This window comes from Ovis canadensis, chromosome 7 (assembly GCF_042477335.2).
Source record: "Ovis canadensis isolate MfBH-ARS-UI-01 breed Bighorn chromosome 7, ARS-UI_OviCan_v2, whole genome shotgun sequence".
Classification (NCBI taxonomy): domain Eukaryota; kingdom Metazoa; phylum Chordata; class Mammalia; order Artiodactyla; family Bovidae; genus Ovis; species Ovis canadensis.
Window position 1 is genome coordinate 95222971 of NC_091251.1, and position 15425 is coordinate 95238395.

Below are 15425 nucleotides of genomic sequence, written 5' to 3' on the forward strand. Positions count from 1 at the left end.
TTTTTAAGCCACATCTAGAAATCTGTTATCAGATAAATAAGTAAAATGTAGAAATGCACATAAAATGCAATATTATACAACAGTCAGTAGATATTAACTAGATTTACACATTCTGTTTAAATCTTAAAATAATGTTGAGCAAAAAAGAGTAACTGAAATTCCCAGCACAAAACCATTATACCAAGTCCCAGAATTCAAGCCAGTTTCATCTTGCATAACCAAAATCTCACAACTAAATTTAAAATTCACTTCGTTTCCGTGTTTCCCACAGTACCCAGAAAGATGTTATTATGTAATTATAAAGCACCTATGTGTTGAACATCATACTGAAACAACATGAATGCATTTCTAAAGTAAAATGAATGTTATTATACAACAGGGACAGATACTATTTATTGACTACCCAATACGCCACTCCCAATCCTTCCTTCCTTCTTGTCTCTCACTATAGAGGCCAGTTAGAGGTGTCCATAAAACCCATTTTGGCCCATGAGACATTAGCAGCACTTATGAACAAGCCACTTCCAGGAAAGCTTTTTCTTGGCCTGGATCTTTTGCTGTCCTCTGTAACTGTGGGTGGGGGAACTGTGGCAGTTATCTTAGGACCATGAAGGCAAAGCAAATTACAAAGATATGGGCCCCAACACTGCTGAGTCACTGAAGCAACATGAGCAACCGCCTTTCCAGGCTTATGTAAGGAAAACAAACTTCTCTTTGTTTAAGCCTTGTAGACAGATTTTCAATTACTTACACTTTATACAATCCTTTTATTTCACCATATCAGAAACTCTATATAAGTAATAAATCAGCCTGACAAAGTTCTAACCTTCTATAGGACTACCGTAATGAGTATCCGCTTAGAGTACTGCAAGAAGTCTGAGCTGAGGGAAGAATGAGACAAAATAAGAATATAGAAGCAACATCAAGATAGTATGGTACTGGCACAAAGACAGAAATATAGATCAATGGAACAAAATAGAAAGCCCAGAGAGAAATCCACACACCTATGGACACCTTATCTTCGACAAAAGAGGCAAGAATATACAATGGATTAAAGACAGTCTCTTTAACAAGTGGTGCTGGGAAAACTGGTCAACCACTTGTAAAAGAATGAAACTAGAACACTTTCTAACATCATACACAAAAATAAACTCAAAATGGATTAAAGATCTAAATGTAAGACCAGAAACTATAAAACTCCTAGAGGAGAACATAGGCAAAACACTCTCCGACATAAATCACAGCAGGATCCTCTATGACCCACTTCCCAGAATACTGGAAATAAAAGCAAAAATAAACAAATGGGATCTAATTAAACTTAAAAGCTTCTGCACAACAAAGGAAACTATAAGCAAGGTGAAAAGACAGCCTTCGGAATGGGAGAAAATAATAGCAAATGAAGCAACTGACAAACAACTCATCTCAAAAATATACAAGCAACTCATGCAGCTCAATTCCAGAAAAATAAACGACCCAATCAAAAAATGGGCCAAAGAACTAAATAAGACATTTCTCCAAAGATGACATACAGATGGCTAACAAACACATGAAAAGATGCTCAACATCACTCATTATTAGAGAAATGCAAATCAAAACCACAATGAGGTACCATTTCACACCAGTCAGAATGGCTGCGATCCAAAAGTCTACAAGCAATAAATGCTGGAGAGGGTGTGGAGAAAAGGGAACCCTCTTACACTGTTGGCAGGAATGCAAATTAGTACAGCCACTATGGAGAACAGTGTGGAGATTCATTAAAAAAAACTGGAAATAGAACTGCCTTATGACCCAGCAATTCCACTGCTGGGCATACACACCGAGGAAACTAGAATTGAAAGAGACACGTGTACCCCAATGTTCATCGCAGCACTGTTTATAATAACCAGGACATGGAAGCAACCTAGATGTCCATCAGCAGATGAATGGATAAGAAAGCTGTGGTACGTATACACAATGGAGTATTACTCAGCCATTAAAAAGAATGCATTTGAATCAGTTCTAATGAGGTCGATGAAACTGGAGCCGATTATACAGAGTGAAGTAAGCCAGAAAGAAAAACACCAATACGGTATACTAACACATATATATGGAATTTAGAAAGATGGTAATGATAACCCTGTATGCAAGACAGCAAGAGACGCAGATATACAGAACAGTCTTTTGGACTCTGTGGGAGAGGGAGAGGGTGGGATGATTTGGGAGAATTGGATTGAAACATGTATAATATCATATAAGAAACGAATCACCAGTCTAGGTTCGATGCAGGATACAGGATGCTTGGGGCTGGTTCACTGGGATAGCCCAGAGGGATGGTATGGGGAGGGAGGTGGGAGGGGGATTCAGGAATGGGAACTTATGTACATCCATGGTGGATTCATGTTGATGTATGGCAAAGCCAATACAGTATTGTAAAGTAAAAAAAATATATATATATAGAATCAAGAAGTTCTCTAGGCTCCGAATTGCACACACTGAAGAGCCCAGACACTCAAATCAATCAATAAGAGTATTCACTAGGACAGTCATCTCTGTGAACAAAAACTCAAGCCTTCAAGTGTCAAAGCAAACACCTGGAACATTAAGACTACTGTCCAAAAAAACTCATACTGTTAATATTCCTAGGTATGATAATGGTATTAGGTAATGGTACTATTCTTTCAACATTCTTATGGATTTTAAAGTTCCATGATAAAAAGTAGGTGTTAATATTAATTTCCTCATTTGAGTATTGTGTTTTAGCTATATAAGATGTAACCACTGGGTAAAGGGCACAGAACCTTCCTGTCATCTTTTTACAACGTCCCATTAATTTAAAATTACATCAAAACAAAATGGTAAAACAAAAATGTTGGAAGAATTTCCAACAGTTTAGTAACAAACACTATAAAACCTGGATAGAATGCATGAACAGCTATGTGATGACTCTGAAATGTAAACATTACAGGTAGATCTGAGAAAAGCAACAGAACTTGCTGTTTATCAACACACTTGCTGTAAGTTTAGCATTTTTCCTCCTCTAGTATCCCCCAGCCTGAACTCAGCACAGCCCAAAACCCAAAAGTGAACACAATGGTGGAGGCAGAGAGATACTGGAGAAACCCTCTAGCTCTGGCTCAAGGACAGAAAATGGGAGTGTTCAATCATTTGGTCGTGTCCAACTTTGTAGCCCATGGCTCCTCTAAAGGGAACTCCTCAAGTGCAAAGAAAGCAGGGAAATCACTAGGGTATTTTTTCATTCTCCTTTCTCTCCATACTCTCATGTCGCAGTCCCTAGGCCTTCTGTGGGGGATGCAAAGCAACAACAGAAAAATCAATTAGGAATGGAAGCCTCCAGGAGCAAAAACTCTTGAGGGGACTATTCCTCTCTGTTCAACAGAACCCTGCTTCCAAGTGGACAGGCCAAACTCCATTGTTTTTTCCTTTTCTCTCCCTGTTCTCGAGAAAATATCTCCACAAAGTTGTTTATGAGCTCTGAGCTCCCTCTCAACCTGTGAAGGTATGAATCTGATGCCAATTAACATAATATAACCTTTGAAAACAGAGAAATTGAGCAGACCTCCAACCGAATCCCTGACTGACCAGTGAGAGGAACACACATGGGACAGATCTGAAAAGCACTGACAGAGCTGTGAAAACTGAATTGACATTGGAATCACAACCCATAGAATGCTAAAACAAAAATATCAACATTTTCCACAGAAAGTAAACGAAACCTAGAATCTCATTATATAAAACTCAGATTGAAAGTCCAGGATACAAAGCAAAATTACTCAGCCTGAGAACCAGAAAAATCTCAGGTCACATGGGAAAATACAACATTGATGAAGAGATGAACTTAGATATTGGAATTATCCCAGAAGGACTTTAAAGCAGCTATTGTAAAAATGCTCAAATAAATATCAAACACTCTTGAAATAAGTGTTAAATTAGAAATCACCAGCAAAAAAAAAAAAAAAAAAAAAAAAAAAAAAAAAACAGAAGACAAGGAAGAACAAATAGAAATTTTAGAACTTGTGAATAAGATTTCAATGTCCTTTGAATTAAAATACACTTTTTCTTTCTCTCCCAATTTCGTGTTTTCCAAAAACTCAAACTACTGAAATATGTCCAGTCTAAAAAAAAAAATCAAACTGGAATGAAAAGATTCAGAAACCATACACCTCACTTAATGAACCAGGGGGGCACCTCCCTCCACTCTTCTTCCTTGTCCTTAAGTAACCCCTCAATGTAAACTGACCTTTTTCCAGACTCCAACTTAGGTAAAATACTACTCTATCTTCAGGGCACAGATCAAATGCCATATCCATGAAGCAAGTAAGAAAGCAAGTAAGAATATTTCTCACCTATAAACTCAAGAACTACTATAAGTTGCACACTGAAGTTTGGCATCTACATAATTTTTTTTATGGTGATTTATACATAATTTCTTTTTTATGGTTATTATAAATAACCTAATAGATCTAATAGATCTCTTCTAGTAGATTTAAAATTCTTTAAGACCATGAAGTTTTGGCTCCCATTTCTTACCTACCTCAACATCTTCAATGAATTGATTAGTACAAATTTGTTGAATTGAACTTCAATTATTAAAAGAGCTTTCAAACAAAATGTATGAGAGAACTTTGAGCTACATCAAAACTTTCAGCTTCTGTGTTTTAGTTTAGTTTATGAATCAAAATTTACAGAATGACAAATAATTTTTTGCATACAAAAAAATGAAGAAATAAGCATTTACTGTATACCACAGGAAACTATATTCAGTATCTTGTAATAACCTATAACAGAAGATAATTTGAAAAAATACATATATATGTATATAACTGAATCACTTTGCCTATACTAACACAGTATTGTAAATCAACTACACTTTGTATTTTTTTAAAACGAAGAAACATGTAACATGGAAAGAGACATTTCCTTAATCCTTTTCTTATAAAAGTTTCTTTTAAAAGAAATATTAAAATCGAGTTCCCCCAAAGTCAGGCAAATAGAACACAAAGGAATTTAGCTATAACTTGTAAGGATAAAACAATTAAAACTGTTCTTTTAAAATAGGATTAACTTAAAATTGTAATAACCATATTCAACTTCAAATAAACAGCTGTAATGCTATCAGTTACTGTAAGTAAGTGTTAGTATCCCAGTAGTGCCCAACTCTTTGCAACCCCATGGACTGCAGCCCACCAGCCTCCTCAGTCCATGAGATTTTCCAGGCAAGGATACTGGAGTGGGTAGCCATTTCCTTCTCCAGGGGATCTTCCCAACCCAGGGATCGAACCCGGGTCTCCCGTACTGCAGGCAGATTCTTTACCGACTGAGCTACACGGGAAGCCCAAAGTGAAAGAGAATTCGCTCAGTCGTGTGCGACTCTTTGCGACCCCATGGACTGCAGCCCACCAGGCTCCTCCATCCATGGGATTCTCCAGGCAAGAATACTGGAGTGGGCTGGCCCTCAAATTTCTTAAGTATATACAACAATGCTATACAATAAAATAAGAATAGAAGGTGATTATAAAATCAACTTTCCACTCTACCTTCCCAGAATCCAATTTAACGTCTATCCTTTGGCCTAAAAAATAAGATAGTTCACTACAAGTGAAAGACACAGAAATCAGTACTATGTGCAGTGGAAAGAGCATCCACTCTTTGGAATTAATCCTGGATTTAAATTCTCCTTCTGGCTTCCCTGGTGGCTCAGACGGTAAAGAATCTGCCTGCAACGCAGGAGACCCGGGTTCGATTCCTGGGTCGGGAAGATCCCCTGGAGAAGGAAATGGCAATCCACTCCAGCACTCTTGCCTGGAAAATCCCATGGATGGAGGAGCCTGATAGACTATAGTCCATGGGGTCGCAAAGAGTCGAACACGACTGAACGACTTTACTTCTGCCTTTCAAAGTCATTTTATCAGTCTAGGCTTCAGTCTCCTCAACTGTAAAACCATCTATCTCATCCGGATTAAAGGAGAAAATATATACATGGTTTAACATAGCATCTGGTACACAAATAAATGTAAACAGCAGTTGGTATTGTTATCATTTCACCATTGGCACAACCACTGAGAAAAAGTTCTTTTTCAGGTTCTCCAAACCACAGTTGTCCTGCTCTACATAGGAATTCTGATATCATTCACTCTGCTTACTAATGAAAGTTTTTAATTCCTAAAATGATTCAGTATCAAGAAGAGCCTTCTTTCTCTGTACCTGAGATCAAACTATCTGAAGGCCTTTTGAAGAAATAAACAGTACTTATGACAGAAGTCTCAACATATCACCTTGATTGTCCTGAAACCTTTTCATTAACAACTGCTACTATCCTTTCCCACTAAATTAATGACCCCTTTGAAAACGCAAAACTCTGCATCTCCACTAGATAGTGTGGCATTACTTTTTTTTTCTTTTTTGAAAAAGACAAGCCTTAATTTAGAAAATATGGAGGGAAGCTAGATTTCTAAAAGATTCCAAAGATGATAAACTTAGAAAATTCTGGGAATTCCCTGGCAGTCCAGTGGTTAGGACTTGGCACTGACACAGCATGGCATAGGTTCAACCCCTGGTCAGGGAACTAAGATTCCACAGGCCTCAGAGGGCCACCAAAAAAAGAGAGAGAAAAAAATTCTGCATCTAACAAGTAATTATCCAAATCTTGATAGTCTCTGGATTTAGGACAATTGTATCAAGGGGGTGGGAGAAAGTACCCAAATACACATTTTTAAAAAGAAAAAATTTAACCTAACCTACTTAACAGGTCTTCCCTGGTGACTTAGATGGTGAAAAATCTGCCTGCAATTCAGGAGACCTGGGTTTGATCCTTGGGTCAGGAAGAGATCCCCGGGAGAAGGAAATGACAACCCACTCTAGTTTTCTTGCCTGGGAAATCCCATGAAGAGAGGAGCCTGGAGGGCAGGCTGTAGTCCATGGAGGTCACAAAAGTCAGACACAACTTTGTGACTAAACCACCACCATAGGGTCTAAACTAGGATGAGGCAAGTGAGGTACCCTAGCACAGAATTTAACAAGGTACTTACTCTCAGGATCATGCAAGGGACTCCCCCATGAGGCTACTACTCATTCATTTATTCAGCACATATTGGATGAACAGGCCTATTCCTTGTCCTCAAGGACATAGCAGTCCAGTGAAGGATGCAGATACATTAATACATAATTGCTATTTAGTCTGAGAGTTGCTATAATAAAGGTAGATACTACCTACAGAGGTATCACAGAAGATGAAGTGGTTTAACTGGCTTGGGTGAGCCACGGAGCAATTCAAAGAGGCAATTTATCTGGAGTTTAAATAATTTATCATAGTACTCCCAAGAGGCTAAGGTGGGCAGGAAACAGCATTCTAGGCAAAGGGAATAGCTGGCAAAAGCTCAAAGGCAGAATCTATTGAAGGAACTACAAGGAATTTGGTGAAAATAATCTAAAAGGAAGCAGTGAGCTATAAAACTGAAGTGGTAGCTAGAAAACAGTTAAGAGTTTAGGCCCATAAGGTAGGGCTCCTTAAACACCACATTTAGAAATTTATTTCACAAGCAGTAGGGCATAATTATGAGTGGTAAATCAGACCTGTGACTTAGGATAATTCTGGTTACTTTGTTTTCTGACTGTTCTGGACTAGAACAGTGACCTCCAAATTTTTTTGATCCTGTACCCCATTACTAAAATATTTTTAGCATATCCTTCAATGTGTGTGCATTTATACATATCTGGATAATACTATAGTCACATATTAATCACATAAGTACAAAAGGTTTAAAGCATGAGATGATAAATAACACAAATATAATAACAGTCAAAAAGGAGAAACAATCCAAAGGTCTATCAACCAATTAATGAATTTTTTTAATGTGGTTTTGCCATACAATGGAATACTATTCAATAATAAAAAGGAACAATGCTGCTTGATACATGCTACAATATGAACCTCAAAAACATTAAACTAGGGACATCCCTGGCAGTCCAGTGGTTAAGACTTCATCCTCCAATGCAAGGGGTATGAGCTCGATCCCTGATTAAGGAGCTATAAAGTCCATATACCTCACCACAGCCAAAAAACCAGAACATAAACAACAAAAACAATACTGTAACAAATTCAATAAAGACTTTAAAAATGGTCCACATCCAAAAAAATGTAAAAAAAAAAAAATTAAGCTAAGTGAAAAAGGCCAGACACAAGATCACATATTGTATGATTCCAACTATGTGAAATCTCCAGAAAAAGCAAATTTTTAAAATACAAAGTAGATTACTGACTACCTGAAGCTGGACATAGGTACAAGAATTAATTGCAAACGCATACAAGGAATTTGGCAGGGGGTGAGGGGGATGGAAATGAAGATATTCTAAAACTGAATTTTGGAGACTGTAGGTCAACTACACATCAAAAACAAAACATAGAAAAAAAGATAAAATTTGTGGTTATCAGAGGGAGGAAAGTGAAGAAGGGGAGAATTACATGAAGGCAATCAAAAGGTACAAACTTCCAGTTGTAAGTATGTACTAGGGATATAATGTACAACATGATAAATATAATGAATACTGCTGTATGTCATAAATGAAAGTTAAGAAAGTAAATCCTAAGAGTTCTCGTCACAAGGAAAACTTTTTTCCTTTTAATTTTTTTTATGGGCTTCCCTGGTGGTTCAGTTGGTAAAGAATCCACCTGCAATGCAGGAGGCCTGGGTTCGATCCCTGGGCTGGGAAGATCCCCTGGAGGAGGGCATAGCAACCCACTCCAGTATTCTTGCCTGGAAAATCCCCATGGACAGAGGAGCCTGGAGGGCTGCAGTTTTTCTATGTTATACTATGAGATGACAAATAAGTTTCACTGAGAGAAGAAAGAAAGAAAGTGAAGTCACTCAGTCATGTCCAACTCTTTGCGACCCCATGGACTGTAGCCTAGCAGGTTCCTCTGTTCATGGGATTTTCCAGGCAAGAATACTGAAGTGGGTTGCCATTTCCTTCTCCAGGAGATCTTTCCGACCCAGGGATCGAACCCAGGTCTCCCACACTGTAGGCAGATGCTTTACCGTCTGAGCCACCATCCACTGAGAAGAGAAGGGGGCGACAGAGGAGGAAATGGTCAGATAGCATCACTGACTCAATGGAAATGAGTTTGAGCAACTCTAGGAGATAGTGAAGGGCAGTGAAGCCTGGTGTGCTGCAGTTCATGGGATGGAAAAGAGTCGGATATGACTTAGTGATTGAACAACAACAAATTTACTGTGATAATCACTTCATGATGTATAAGAGTCAAATCATTATGCTGTATACCTTAAACTTATACACTGCTGTACTTCCTGGTGGCTCAGATGGTAAAGAATCCTCCTGCAAGGTAGGAGACCTGAGTTCCATCCCTGGGCTGGGAAGATCCCCTGGAGGAGTGCATGGCAACCCACTCCAGTATTCTTGCCTGGAAAATCCCCATGGACAGAGGAGCCTAGTGGGCTACAGTCCATGGGGTCGCAAAGAGTCGGACATGACTGAGCGACTAAGCACAGCACAGCACTTAAATGATTGGGGCCAAGTTATGCTTTCACTATAGTCTAAATATTTAGAGCATTATGTCTAAGAAAACAATGTACATACCTTAATTTAGGAATAATGTTCATCACATCTGAGCCTTCAGAGTCATAATCTTTTGCAACAATAACACCAAAGATCACTGATCACAGAACACCATAACAAATATAATGAAAATGAAAATGTCTAAAATAGTGTGAGAATTACCAGAATGTGACACACAGACATGAGGTGAGGAAATGCTGTTGGAAAAATGGCATAAACAGACTTGTTCCATGCAGGGTTGTCACAAACTATAAATTTGTAAAAAATGCAGTATCTGCAGAGCACAGTAAAATGAGGTAAGCATCTACTGTAATGTAAAAAGTAATGCAGGTATCTATGCAAAGTAACTTTGTAACAGACCAGGAAAGAAAGTTGGAAGAAAAAAGGCTGGTTGGGGGCCTATCCGATAGTTGAAAGACACCACTAAGACCTAAATGCAAGACAGTGATAGTGAGAATGCAAATCTAGAGCTTCAACAATTCAACAACAACAAAAAACCAAACAATCTGATTAGAAAAAAGGTGAAGGACTTGAACAGATATTCTCCAAAGAAACTGTATTTGTATAAAAGCCAACAAGCACGTGAAAAGATGCTCAGATGGCTTCAGAAAGACCATTACTGAAAAACAAACAAGAGTTGGTGAAGATGTGGAGAAATTGGAACCTTTCTGTATTGTTAGTGAAAATGTAAAATGGTGCAGCAGCTATGGAAGCAGTATGGCAGTTCCTCAAAATTTAAACAAAGTACCACAATTCCACTTTCGGGTATACACACAGAAGAACTGAAAGCATGGGCTCAAAGAGAGATTTGTATACCAATACTCATAACAGCATTATTCACAATAGCCTAAAAGTAGAAGCAATCCAAGGGTCCAACAAAGGATGAATGGATAAATAAAATGTACTATACACAAACAATGGAATGCTATTCAGCCTTAAAATGAAAGAAACTGATACATGCTACGGCATGTACGATCCTCAAGGACACCATGCTAAGTGAAATAAGCCAGTCAACAACAGTATAAAGAGTATACAATTCCATTTACATGAGGTACCTAGAGTGATCAAATTTATACACAGAATATAGAATGTTGGTTGCCAGGGGCTAAAGGGAGAGGGGAATACGGAGGTGTTTATTGGGAAGAATTTCAATTTTGCAAGATTTAAGAGTTCTGCAAGATTTAGGAGATTGGTGGCAAATAGTGTGAACATATTTAGCACCACTGAACTGTACACTTAAAGAATGATTAATATGGGGACTTCTGTGGCAGTCCAGTGGTTAAGTCTCCATATTTTCAATGAAAGGGGCAAGGGTTCAAGCCTTGGTCAAGGAACTAAGATCCCATATGCTACATGCAACCAAAAAAAAAAAAGATTAAAATGGTCAATTCTATGCTATGAAAATCACTTCCCTGCCACAAATTCTAAATACTTTTGTTAAACATTTCACATCTACTATATTAGAAACCACCTTCCCAAATAATTCTCAAATTATTAAACAAGAAAAAAAAAACACCCACATAGACTTTGAACAGAAATGATTAGCATTTTCTAGAAACAAAAAAACCTAACTACAAATCTTATTTTTCATCTTGTTTATAAAGTTTTGTCTCTACTTTTGATTATAGCAGCATGCTTTGTTGATATGAACTAAAACTCAAAACTGATTTTACTTCTTCCTGTTTAGGCATCTTATTTTCAGTATATTTCAGTAAATAAGAGCACACAAAATTCTTATTGGACTCATACACCATCATTTCCTACAAATATTCATCTTTTTCATTTATTACACCCATGTTTATATTCTTTATCTTAAAAGTAATGCAAATCATGGCAAATCACGTAGTTCAAAAATGGCTACAATGGCAGATTCCATGCCATATGCTCTTATAATCTTCTGTTGATACTATTCCCTTCAAGTGGTAGGGTTCGATGTCCAGCTACTCCTCTGAACCTGGGGAGACCTTCATGACTACCTCAACCAATAGAAGAGAGCAAAGTAACAGTATGTGACTTCCAAAAACTAAGTTAAATATGCCATACAACTTCACCTTGCTCTTTTGGGATGCTCTCTCTTGGAACCCAGCCAACATGCTGCGAGGAAACCAAGAAGTAAAAAACAGAGGTCATATATAGGTGTTCTGGCCCACAGCCCAGGCCCCTACCAACGGCCTGCATCAACCACCAGACACAAGAGTGAGCAAGCCTTCAAATGACTACAGCTCAGGGGAATGAGCTACCCCCTTTTCTCCAGCAACCCTACCTCATTCCACTTGTTAACAGACAAGCTGTCCCCACCAAGCGAGCCTTATCCAAATTACAGATACACAAGCAAAATAAATGACTGATAGGTCTCAAACCACTAAGTTTTGAGTGGTTTGTTACACAACAATAAATAAATAATACAAGTTCATAAATACAATCTGGAAAATGTACAAAATGAGAAAGAAAAAAACTTTAATTATCCTAAATTTCACCACAGTTAACATTTGACACATATTTTACAAGCAAGAAAATCTTTTGCCCCAACCAAATAAGATTCCAAATGCTTTGTTTTTAATCAGCTTAAAGGGTTAAATTCTTAAAGGCAGTCAACTGCTTGCATCTAATAAGAAATAGGAAGGAAAACTACTAGCATTCATCCTACTTTTCTTATCCTGATTCTCTCTTTCACTTACCTGTCCTGAGTGAGGTGTCTGAGGATTGCTGGCCCACCAATATTCCAATCTATGGATGCGGATCAAGATCTTGGGTTATACAGCAGCTGCACTGGCCTTCTTCCTTGGAAGAAATTGCTTTAGCCCCAAATCTGAAATTTTCAAAGAAAGAAAATGCTAAATATAGATGTCTTTTTAAAATCACTTATAATTCCATCTCTACAACTGAATAGGGGCTGTTAGAGGAGGGTAAGATTCCACAGAAGTGAATCCACAGGTTTCACTAAAATGGATTTGGGTAATACAGATTTAATCCAGCTCCGCTTCTTAACAATTACAGGATTTTAGTGAAGGCACAAACTGTCTGTGCCAGTCCTGAATATCCATTGGAAGGACTGATGTAGAAGCTGAAGATCCAATACTTTGGCCACCTGATGCAAAGAACTGACTCACTGGAAAAGACCCTGATCCTGGGAAAGATTGAAGGCAGGAGGAGAAGGGGGTGACAGAGGATGAAATGGTTCAATGGCATCAGAGGTTGAGATGGTTCGACGGCATCACTGACTTGATGGACGTGAGTTTGAGCAAGCTCCGGGAGTTGGTGATGAACAGGAAAGCCTGGCGCGCTGCAGTCCATGGGGTCGCAAAGAGTCAGACACGAATGAGTGACTGAACTGAACTGAACTGAATCTCATCATGTGATGAAGACTGAGGGGACGGGATCAAAATTTGGGGCTGAGAGTCAGAAGACCTGGATTTTAAGTTCAGTGATCATTCTGCCTTGCTGTAAGAACTTAAGATACTTCTCTAAGATACATCAACTCTAAAAGGAGAAGATTACATTTCTTGAACAGGTGCCAGCCATGACCAATATATGGGTTTAAAGTTACCAAACTGTGCTTACTATGAAATCGTCCTTCCTACTATTTTGGTGTTAAAATGGTTTCTTTTATAAGATGATGTGATAGACAGTACTAGTTGTGTTTTAAATACCCTAAAGAGTCAAAATCAAAAGTTATAACCCTACATAAATGATCTAAAATTTTTAGAAGTTCTACTGTCTAGTATTATTTACATGAATCAAATTCCTTTTACTTCTAACATTCTAAATATTCATTCATTACTCAACTAATATTATATACCTAATATGTGACAAGTATTCTACCAGTGGCTGAGGAGCCCTAGAAATATTTTAGACTAATCTCTGCCCTAAAAAAATCTCCCAATGTAACAGGGAAATCAACACATAAACTTCAGATACAATTTAATGAATTAAGTCTTCAAATAGAGGTTTTGCACCTATGACAAATATATAGGAGGTAGAATAGCAGAATGAATGAGTTTTTAAATAAGCAGGATTTTGGACTGTTTTGTAGTTGTGTAAGAAATTACCTCTGTGATCCTCAATTTCCGTATTTGCAAAACAGGAATGATACAGCTACCACTGAGTTATGATAAATAGATAAGATATTAAAGGCAAAGAGTCAATCCACCCAAAAGTTTGGCTTAATAAAATGATCTGGCACAAAAGGAATTATTTCAACACCAATTTACGCTCAGTGGTACCTTTCTCTACCAGCCTCTAGACAACAGAAGGACATAACAAGTTTGCTCCATTTTACATTTCTAGCACATAGTACAATGTCTTGTAAAGAACAGGTATCAAATAGTTTATAAAGAAAAATGACTTATTAAATGAATGAATTTTCTCTTTTTTCCCCATAGGAATTAAAGTTAAAGTAGCTTGAAAGTAAAAATTCTTAAGATTTTTTTATTCTAAACTAATTTTAAGTGTATATATTAATCACCCAAACCTATGATATTGGAACCTGGATATGTATGCCTGTTTTGAAAAGCAAAATAAATTCACCATCGACAATGCCAATAGTCGTGTTCCTGAATAAAAAGACTAGCAGCAATTAATATTCTTTTTTTAAAAAATATTCTTGAAAGTACTTATTTACCAAAAACTCTTCAAAACATTTTCCATGAATTATCTCACTTAATCCTGATAACAATGCTTATGAAATGGACTATTAATATTATAATTTTATAACTAGAAAAACTAAGGTATAAAGAAGTTACTTTCAACATCACAAAACTACTAAGCAGGATTGATATTAAAAAAAAAAAAAAAAACAGGCTGCATGACCCCAGACTACTCATTTATATTTTTCTTCAACTAAATAAAGAAAAAACGAAACAGATTTTACCAGAACTAGGAACATTTGCTCTAATGACTCTTAAAAAAACAAACGAAACAAAAAAAACACTAAACAAAGAGTCCTTTACTATGTGTGCTAAACACAAACACATATAACACAGTCCCTGCCCTCAAAAGCCCCACACACCAGTGCAGTAGTGTAAATTAACAAGACATGTCCTTTTATTCTTTTAAATTTAATTATTTCAATGTTAAGCTTATCTGTAATTTCTTTCTCACTTACTGTACATTCACATTACTTTTTCATTTATTTTATATTTCAATTACATTTCCAGGTATTACTACATTGAGTTTTCAGAATATATAGGAAAGGCTTATATGGTTCTAACGGAGAAGGCAATGGCAACCTACTTCAGTACTCTTGCCTGGAAAATCCCATGGATGGAGGAGCCTGGTAGGCTGCAGTCCGTGGGGTCACAAAGGGTCAGACATGACTGAGCGAATTCACTTTCACTTTTCACTTTCATGCACTGGAGAAGGAAATGGCAACCCACTCCAGTGTTCTTGCCTGGAGAATCCCAGGGACGGGGGAGCCTGGTGGGCTGCTGTCTACGACTGAAGCAACTTAGCAGCAGCAGCAGCAGCAGTGTATGGTTCTAAAGTTAAACTGAGTTAAAAACTGGAAGACATTGGAAACTTATGTTATATGGACATCCACGTTCAGATAATTACATTATAAAAAACCTACAGAATAAGGAAAGTTGAAATCCATTTTCAACAGATGCTCTGACAAAACAATTTCAGATGTAAGTTGCATAATATATTTTTAGCATACAATGCGTTTTACTTCATTTTTTCCTTGGCCTGATTCTAGAACAGACTATAATACTTTTGATGTTTTACTTTCAGTTTTAACAATTATGTTAAAAAAGAACTAAATACCAAAATAACAATAGGTGCAGCAAATGCTTTTTAAATATGCCAGAAATCAACTGGGTGTGTAACTAGTAAAAACACATTACATGTAGTTCATT

The 15425-nt window shown here is 37.3% G+C and overlaps 1 protein-coding gene across 49 annotated transcripts in view; it reads right to left on the reverse strand.

Moving 5' to 3' along the window:
• NUMB (NUMB endocytic adaptor protein) overlaps positions 1–15425 on the reverse strand; it is a 170415-nt gene that overhangs the window by 111543 nt on the left and 43447 nt on the right. For 42 of the 49 annotated variants that reach the window (XM_069597002.1, XM_069596993.1, XM_069596990.1 and 39 more), the window contains one exon: positions 12249–12379. The exons of the other annotated variants lie outside the window; for them this stretch is intronic. The gene's annotated coding sequence lies outside the window, so the exon portion shown is untranslated. The remainder of the gene's footprint in view (positions 1–12248; positions 12380–15425) is intronic. 49 annotated transcript variants of the gene reach the window in all.